Raw genomic sequence first — 8,312 nt, 5'->3', positions numbered from 1 at the left:
ACACAACACTATACAACACTACACAACACGACACAAAACAACACAACACGGCAGGTCAGGTCTGCTATCCCTGTAGATCGTAACCTGGGAGGTAGGACAGGTAGGGAGCTATGGAGAGCTAGGGAGACTATGAATCGGGACACTGCACAGTAATCAATGTGCTCAGATTCAGAACACCCCAAAAATGGATTAATGCAGGTGGAACTCCTTCTAAACTGATTATGGGAGCTGGGATGTGCTGTGGTATGCCACAAAATGTCACATCCTTAGAATTAATTGGCCTGATTACCAAATAGTTTTCCCGTCTTGCAAAAATGCTGAAGTGCACAGCTGCCTTACTGGAAGTGTTATGAAGGCCCACAATTTAGAGCCAGTTAGTTTCCCCAAATCAGCCCTATTTTGCCCCTGTTATTTCCTTAATTATTTTCCATACTATTCATGTACGTTTTCATGAAGGTGTATGTATTGTTATTGTAATTGTATAAGTTCTGTCTTAGATTTGTTTAGTATTGTGCAAGCGCCAGATTAGTGGGCGTGGTTTTGATTGGCGTACGTGACCGGATGTATGATTGGCGTACGTGACCGGATGTATGTTCGGTTGGTATATATAGCGACGGAAGTGGTCTGTGCGTTAGAGTGACGAGAGGGAGAAGGAGAAGGAGAAGGAGCCCGAGGTGGAGATAGAGTACATCACAGAGGAACCAGAGATCTTCGACCCCAACTTCATCTTCTACAAGAGGATCTTCGAGGCCTTAAAGCTGACAGACGACGTGAAGAAGAGTTCGGAGTTTTCAGTGAGTTAACAGTGCTAGCCCAGTTTAGCTGTGTCACCGTTAGCCAGCCTTGCTAGCCGCCGGCTGCTAACGTTGGCGCATAGCGAGACCCAAGCCGGACAGAGCCGTCGCCTCCGAGGTGGATTGCGACCGACCGCTGACACCACCGGAGCTGACCGTGGACCACCGGACCTGAGCCATTCACACCTCGTCGTTTGCTACGAAGACGCCCCTTTCCCTTCAAATTGCAACGTCACTCCCCCCCCCCTTGTCTGCTGCCTTCCTCGAGTCACATGCGAGCTCCAACCAGGCCTCAACGCGCTCATTTCAGTCCGGGACTCTAAGCCTTTTCAGGCCAGGTACTGTGTGTGAGTGAGTGAGTGAGTGTGTGTGTGGCCGGCGGGGAGGGAGTATATTGGGATGTATATATAATTTGTATAAATAAATGTGTTTGTTCATATTCGATACATTGCTGTGTGTTTAGTTGTCTGTTAGCTAATGCTAATGCTAATGCTAATGCTAGTAATGCTAGTCTAAAGGGTTGCTGGCGCCCCCTGCCTCTATCCTCCTACACTGCCGATTTAGCTCAGAGTTAGTTAGATAACCAGCCCTTCCTAAAATTCTACAGTCCTTTAGCTACTCCCTGGTTACAATTGGTCCTTCGAGCCGGATAGGTTGTGTAGTGATAGCATGGCTGAGCGCAGCCAACCAGACAAGACAGTTACCCCCCCTTCTCCGCCCCCTGAGCCAGAGCCACGACCACAGAGAGTCCCGCGGTTGCCTCAGAGGTTACCAGAGTATGAGCTTGAGCTCGAAAGCTCACTGAGTGGTAGTGAGGAGCGCACTCCACGGGATACAGTGGTCGGAGAGGCCGAGGTGTCCGCCGGCGCGCGGGTGGCTAGCACCGAGACAGCCATCAAAGAGCACCAGCCTGAGGATGAGATGGCAGAACAGCAGGGTTTTGCCGTAGAAACGGAAGAGCAGGAAGGAGAGGCCCGGTCTGACAGCGCCTGCGGGCGGAAGAGGGAGGGCCTCAGCCTTAACGATCTGCCTCCCAGTACGGCGCGCTCGAGACCTAGCTCCTGCCGTTCAGTGGCTTCCTCCCGGTCCAGGGTTTCCGTGGGCAGTTCTGCCTCTGGGGCGGATAGCATGCACTCCAGAGGGAGTAGTGCCGCGCTGTCAGAATGTATGCGCCAACAGGCCGAGATGGCGTTCGAGCGGGAACGCCTCCAGTTCGAGCGTGAACGCCTCCAGATGGAAGGAGCGGAACGTGCGGCGGAGAGACAGCGCCAGGAGGCGTTAGAGAGGGAACGTGCGGCGGAGAGACAGCGCCAGGAGGCGTTAGAGAGGGAACGCATCCAGTTCGAGCGCGAGCGCCTCCAGATGGAGGGGGCGGAACGCGCGGCGGAGAGGCAGCGCCAGGAGGCGCTAGAACGTGAACGCCTCCAGATGGAGCGCGACCGCCTCCAGATGGAGAGAGAGCAACTGCACGCGGAGAAGATGGAGGCAGTGATGCAGACCATGCGCGACGTGTGCATCAGCAGAGCTCCGTCGGCCCGTAGCTCCAGAGCATCATCCGCACGGCCCTCTCGAGTGCCATCTCCTGAACCCCCCGCCGATGGCTCCATGACCCCCGCCATGACTGTCCAACTACAGGCCCAGCTGACCACCTTGAAGGAAGAGGACCAGGGACCCGACCGCTACGCGGCCCAGAGGGAGCCAGCGTCGCTGCCCGGGAGGGGAGCCATTCCCCAAGAGCGTAGCACACCCCTAGGTCCTCCAGTGAACCAAAAGGACACCCAGACCGTCACTCCAGCCCCGATCATCCACTACAGGATGTTTCCCCAGGTGGAGGGACCCAAGTTCCCCTTCTTCAAGGACGAGGACAGGAGCCAGTATGTGGAACTACGCATCTGCCTAGACACGCTCTTGGACGACTCCTGCTCAGAGTCCTACAAATATGCGATTCTCCTTCAGCATGTGAGGAACCCCAGAGCCCACAACATGGTTCTGGCCCATGCCTCCGCACCGACACCTTACACCAGAGCGCTCGCCGACTTGGATGCCCGCTACGGTCGTCCCTGGAACCACGCCCTTGCTGAACTGCAAGCCCTCGAACAGCAGGCCCCCATCAAGGATGAACGGGCGCTGGATGACTTCGCGCTCCGCGTGCACACCTTGGTTGGAATGCTGAAGACGCAGGGCCCAGCTGGCGCCAGCGAGATCAACAGCACCTCCAACGTAGAGCGGCTGCTCCGCAAGATCCCACGCTTCCGGCAGGAGAGGTTCCGGCGACAGCAGCGCGTTCGTAACCCCGGGAAGTTGGGTCTGAGCATGGCTGCCTTCGCGGAGTTCCTACTGGAGGAAGTGCATGACACCAACGTAGACGCCATGGGTTACGCTGAGCCGAAGAAGGAGAGGGAGAAGGGAGACCGCTGGGACAGGCCGAGCTCGAACAGAGGACGCCCAGTAGGAGTGCTGCACACGGAGGAGGAGCCTCGGAGAGAGAGGAAAGCCCGACCTGAGGGAAAGGATTCCTCTCAACCCCCTCAAAAGGGACGGAGAGGTCCACCGCCATGTCCGTACTGCACCAGCGAGCACTGGTTCAATGAGTGCAGTGACTTCAACAACCTGAGTACCGAGGCCAAGCAGAGGTGGCTCGAGGAGAACAAGAGGTGCTGGAACTGTGGGCGCGACCATCTGGCTAAGAACTGCACCTTGAGGAGAAAGTGCAACCGCTGTGAGGAGGTCCACCTCAACATCCTACACGAGGTCTCCCTCGCCAGGTCCACGGAGGGCACCAGAAGCCCTAGGTCCGGTAGCGCACCGGAAGAGGAAACACCTGTCTACTACCTAGACCCAACCCAGAGCAGCGGCTCCAAGGTCCTACTGAAGGTGGTGAAGGTCCGACTTCACCACAACAACGCTGTGTACGACACGTACGCCGTTCTAGACGACGGGTCGGAACGGACCATCCTTCTCCAGGAGGCAGTGCGCCAGTTGGGGCTCCAAGGGACTGAGGAGAAGCTGACTCTGCGCACGATACGTCGCGACCTTAAAGAGGTCACCGGGGCGAGAATCAACTTCTCTATCTCCCCGGCGGGGCGGCCGTCGGACAGATATCGGCTTCAGAATGTCTTCACCGCAGACCAGCTAGCGCTCTCCCGCTACGACTACCCCCTGGAGAGATTACGCGCAAGATATTCCCACCTACGGCGAGTAGACCTACATCCGATAGAAGGAGCGGAGCCAACCCTTCTCATCGGCTCGGACAACGCTGCACTGATCGTGTCGCTCCGTCCTCCGCTGAGAGGACCACGAGGCTGCCCGATGGCTGTTAAGACTGCGCTTGGGTGGGCCCTCCAAGGCGCTACCGAGTGGAGAGATAGAGACGGGAGAGCTACGTCATCCCTCCATGTCCGAACCGAAGAAGTGCAGACCATCAACTGCCTTCACACCAGTGTGGACTCCATGAATGCGGCGCTACTAGACAACGTCCAGAAGCTGTGGACGCTAGACGTTGCGCCCTACAAGAATGAGAAGCTCTACGTACGGTCAAAGGAGGACGTCTACGCCATAGACCTCCTTAAAGCAAAGACAGTGCGTATCGAAGTCCAGGGCGTGAAGAGATACGTCACACCACTACTCCGAAGAGAACCCATGCCAGAGTTTCGAGTATCCCCTCGAACCGTCCTACAGTGTCTGACCAGTACTGAGAAGCGTATGAGGAAGGACGAGGTCCTTGCTGCTTCTTACAGAACGGAGATGAAGAAACTGACGGAGTCCGGTCTGGTGAAGAAGCTTGAGCCAGCCGAGGCGAACCAGAGTGCCGAGTCTTGGTACCTCCCGCACCACAATGTTCACCACAACGGGAAGAACCGAGTGGTCTTCAACTGTAGCTACCAGGTGGGGAAGCTCAACCTCAACCACTATCTTCTCCCTGGTCCAACCTTGACCCCAGCCCTCTTGGGAGTTCTGGTGCGATTCCGTCAGCAGCCGATCGCAGTCAGTGGTGACATTAAGCGAATGTTTCACCAGGTCAGGATGTTGGAGGAAGACAAGCCACTCATGAGGTTTCTCTGGAGAGAGGACCCGAGCGACCCCGACCCCTCTATCTACCAGTGGGAGGTGCTACCCTTCGGGACAACCTGCAGCCCCTGTTGCGCCACCTATGCGCTACAGACTCACGCCGCGCAGGAGACGGCACCTCCTGGAGTGTTTGACGCCGTCCATAAGAGCTTTTACGTGGACAACTGCCTCCACAGTTCGAAGACAGCCACGGAAGCCCGCCAGCTAGTCCAGGACCTGCGTGCTCATCTCCAGGAGGGTGGATTTGAGATCTGCCAGTGGGCCAGCAACGACCCGCAAGTCATCAGAGACCTCCCGGAGGAGGCCACCTCGACCAGCAGCGAGGCTTGGGTCTCTCACTCACCAGATGATGCTCAGGAGATGACGCTCGGACTTATCTGGCAGTTCCAGACCGACACTCTACGCTATCGCAATAAGCCTGCCAAGCCCCAACGCGTCACGATGAGAACGATATACAGCACTCTAGCGAGCCAGTACGACCCACTGGGATATATCGCTCCCTTCACGACGATGGCCAAGGTGCTTGTCCGGGAGCTGTGGGCCCAAGAACGAGGATGGGACGATCCTCTGCCTCGTCACCTAGAAGAGAAGTGGAAGGCCTGGGAGCAGGAACTTCCCACTCTCCAGCACATCAAGCTGCAGCGGAGCTACTTCCCTCCCTCCACGGACCTAGAGAGGAGTGTCATCACGCTACATGTATTCTGCGACGCCTCTGAGATGGCGTACGGGTCCGTGGCATACGTCAGAGCGGCAGAGCTTGGAGGTGAAGTCCACGTCTCGTTTGTCCTGGCACGTTCCCGAGTGGCACCGAAAAAGCAACAGTCCATCCCAAGACTGGAGCTGTGTGCTGCCCTGAACGGCGCGCAACTGGGAAGGTTCCTGCTCGACGAGCTCCAGCTACCTCTGATGAGCGTCACCATGTGGTCAGACTCAACTACCGTCCTCCAGTGGTTGAAGTCCAGCTCATGTCGGTATAAGGTGTTCGTGGGCACCCGAGTCGCAGAGATTCTGGAGTTGACTGAGGGGAACTGCTGGCGTTATGTAGACACCAAGAGGAACCCTGCTGACGTCATCACGAGAGGGGCAACTCTCCAGGATCTGGCTGAGCCCCACCTGTATCACACGGGACCAGACTTCCTACAGGAGCGGGAGTCAGAGTGGCCAGCCACGCCGGCGTTAGCAGAAGACAGAGAGGACAAAGAGCTGCGTAAGACGTTGTTCTGCGGAGCCACCCAGGTCGTAGACCCTGAGACTACTCCGGGAGAGGAGTGTGAGACGCTCGAAGAGCTGCAGAAGAGGATGTTCTGCTCCAAGGCCGGTCTACCCCTAGATACTACGCTCAGCGCCGAAGATTACACCGCGGCGGAGCTCCTGGTGCTGCAGAGTGCCCAACAGGATGCCTTCTCCCGAGAGCTGGAGTGTCTCGAGAAAGGGAAGCCGATCCCCTCGGACAGTAGACTCCGCGGCTTAGCTCCAGAGCTCGACGGTGTTCTCATTCGCGTGGGTGGCAGACTGCGCCGCGCTCAAGATCTAGACCTAGACACGAAGCATCCCATCGTGCTTCCCACTAAGCATCAGGTCACCAGATTGGTCATCAAGCACCATGATGACAAAGTGCAGCACGCGGGTGGAGAGCGTGTCTTCGCGGAGGTACGACGGAGATTCTGGATACTCCATGGACGGGAGGCGGTACGGAGATATCAAAGGTCCTGCTCGGACTGCCAGAGGTGGCGAGCCACGCCGCCGCAGCCCATGATGTCCGATCTGCCCGAGGACCGGCTGCGACTGAGACAGGCTCCGTTCCACTCTACTGGGGTCGACTGTTTCGGGCCACTCCTAGTCCGAAACCGGCGAGCCTCCGGAAAGCGGTGGGGCATCATCTACACGTGCCTGACGACGAGAGCAATGCACCTTGAAGTTCTGCACCAGCTCACAAGCGACAGCTTCCTCATGTCCTTCAAGAGGTTCACCTCCAGGCGAGGGACCCCTAAGACCCTCCGGTCGGACAGAGGCACCAACTTCGTCGGTGGTGAGGCCGAGCTGAGGGCGAGCTACGCTGCGATGACTGAGGAGGCCCGTGACCGACTCGCCTCCCAGCAAGTGAAGTTTGAGTTCAACCCCCCAAATGCTCCACACTTCGGGGGAGCCTGGGAGCGGGAGATTCGCTCAGTAAAGAACGTCCTACGTACCATTCTCGGACAGAAGGTGCCTACCGATGAGGTGCTCGAGACTGTACTAGCAGAGATTGAGGGCATCTTGAACTCCCGGCCCCTAGGCTATACCTCCAGTGATGTAGCAGATCTGGATCCCATTACGCCCAACTTCTTGCTGATGGGGCGGCGAGACTCTGCACTGCCTCAGGTAGTCTACGACCCTGCAGAGCTCACCGGAAGAAGATGGTGGAGGCACAGCCAGGTGCTTGCGGACCAGTTTTGGAGGCAGTTCATACTGCACTACCTGCCGACCCTGCAAGTCAGGCAGAAGTGGACGAGGGAGAGAGACAACTTGTCCGAAGGTGCCGTGGTACTGGTGATCGACCAGTCCCTTCCACGCGCCGCCTGGCAGACAGGCAGAGTGACCAAGGTCCTGCCGGGTCCGGATGGAAGGGTGCGGACGGCCATCGTGGACGTTGGTGGTCGCACTTACACCCGACCTGTGGCACGCCTGATTGAGCTCCCTCAAATTACAAAGGACACTATCACCTCATACCTCACGCTGCTAGAGCAGCCTAGCCAGTGTGCCTTCCATAGTTAAATGAAACCGAGGGTTTCATGGGGCGGCTGTTATGAAGGCCCACAATTTAGAGCCAGTTAGTTTCCCCAAATCAGCCCTATTTTGCCCCTGTTATTTCCTTAATTATTTTCCATACTATTCATGTACGTTTTCATGAAGGTGTATGTATTGTTATTGTAATTGTATAAGTTCTGTCTTAGATTTGTTTAGTATTGTGCAAGCGCCAGATTAGTGGGCGTGGTTTTGATTGGCGTACGTGACCGGATGTATGATTGGCGTACGTGACCGGATGTATGTTCGGTTGGTATATATAGCGACGGAAGTGGTCTGTGCGTTAGAGTGACGAGAGGGAGAAGGAGAAGGAGAAGGAGCCCGAGGTGGAGATAGAGTACATCACAGAGGAACCAGAGATCTTCGACCCCAACTTCATCTTCTACAAGAGGATCTTCGAGGCCTTCAAGCTGACAGACGACGTGAAGAAGAGTTCGGAGTTTTCAGTGAGTTAACAGCGCTAGCCCAGTTTAGCTGTGTCACCGTTAGCCAGCCTTGCTAGCCGCCGGCTGCTAACGTTGGCGCATAGCGAGACCCAAGCCGGACAGAGCCGTCGCCTCCGAGGTGGATTGCGACCGACCGCTGACACCACCGGAGCTGACCGTGGACCACCGGACCTGAGCCATTCACACCTCGTCGTTTGCTACGAAGACGCCCCTTTCCCTT

This window comes from Nansenia antarctica (genome assembly GCF_963989245.1).
Source record: "Nansenia antarctica genome assembly, chromosome: 4".
NCBI lineage: Eukaryota > Metazoa > Chordata > Actinopteri > Argentiniformes > Microstomatidae > Nansenia > Nansenia antarctica.
This window is presented reverse-complemented; position numbering follows the sequence as displayed.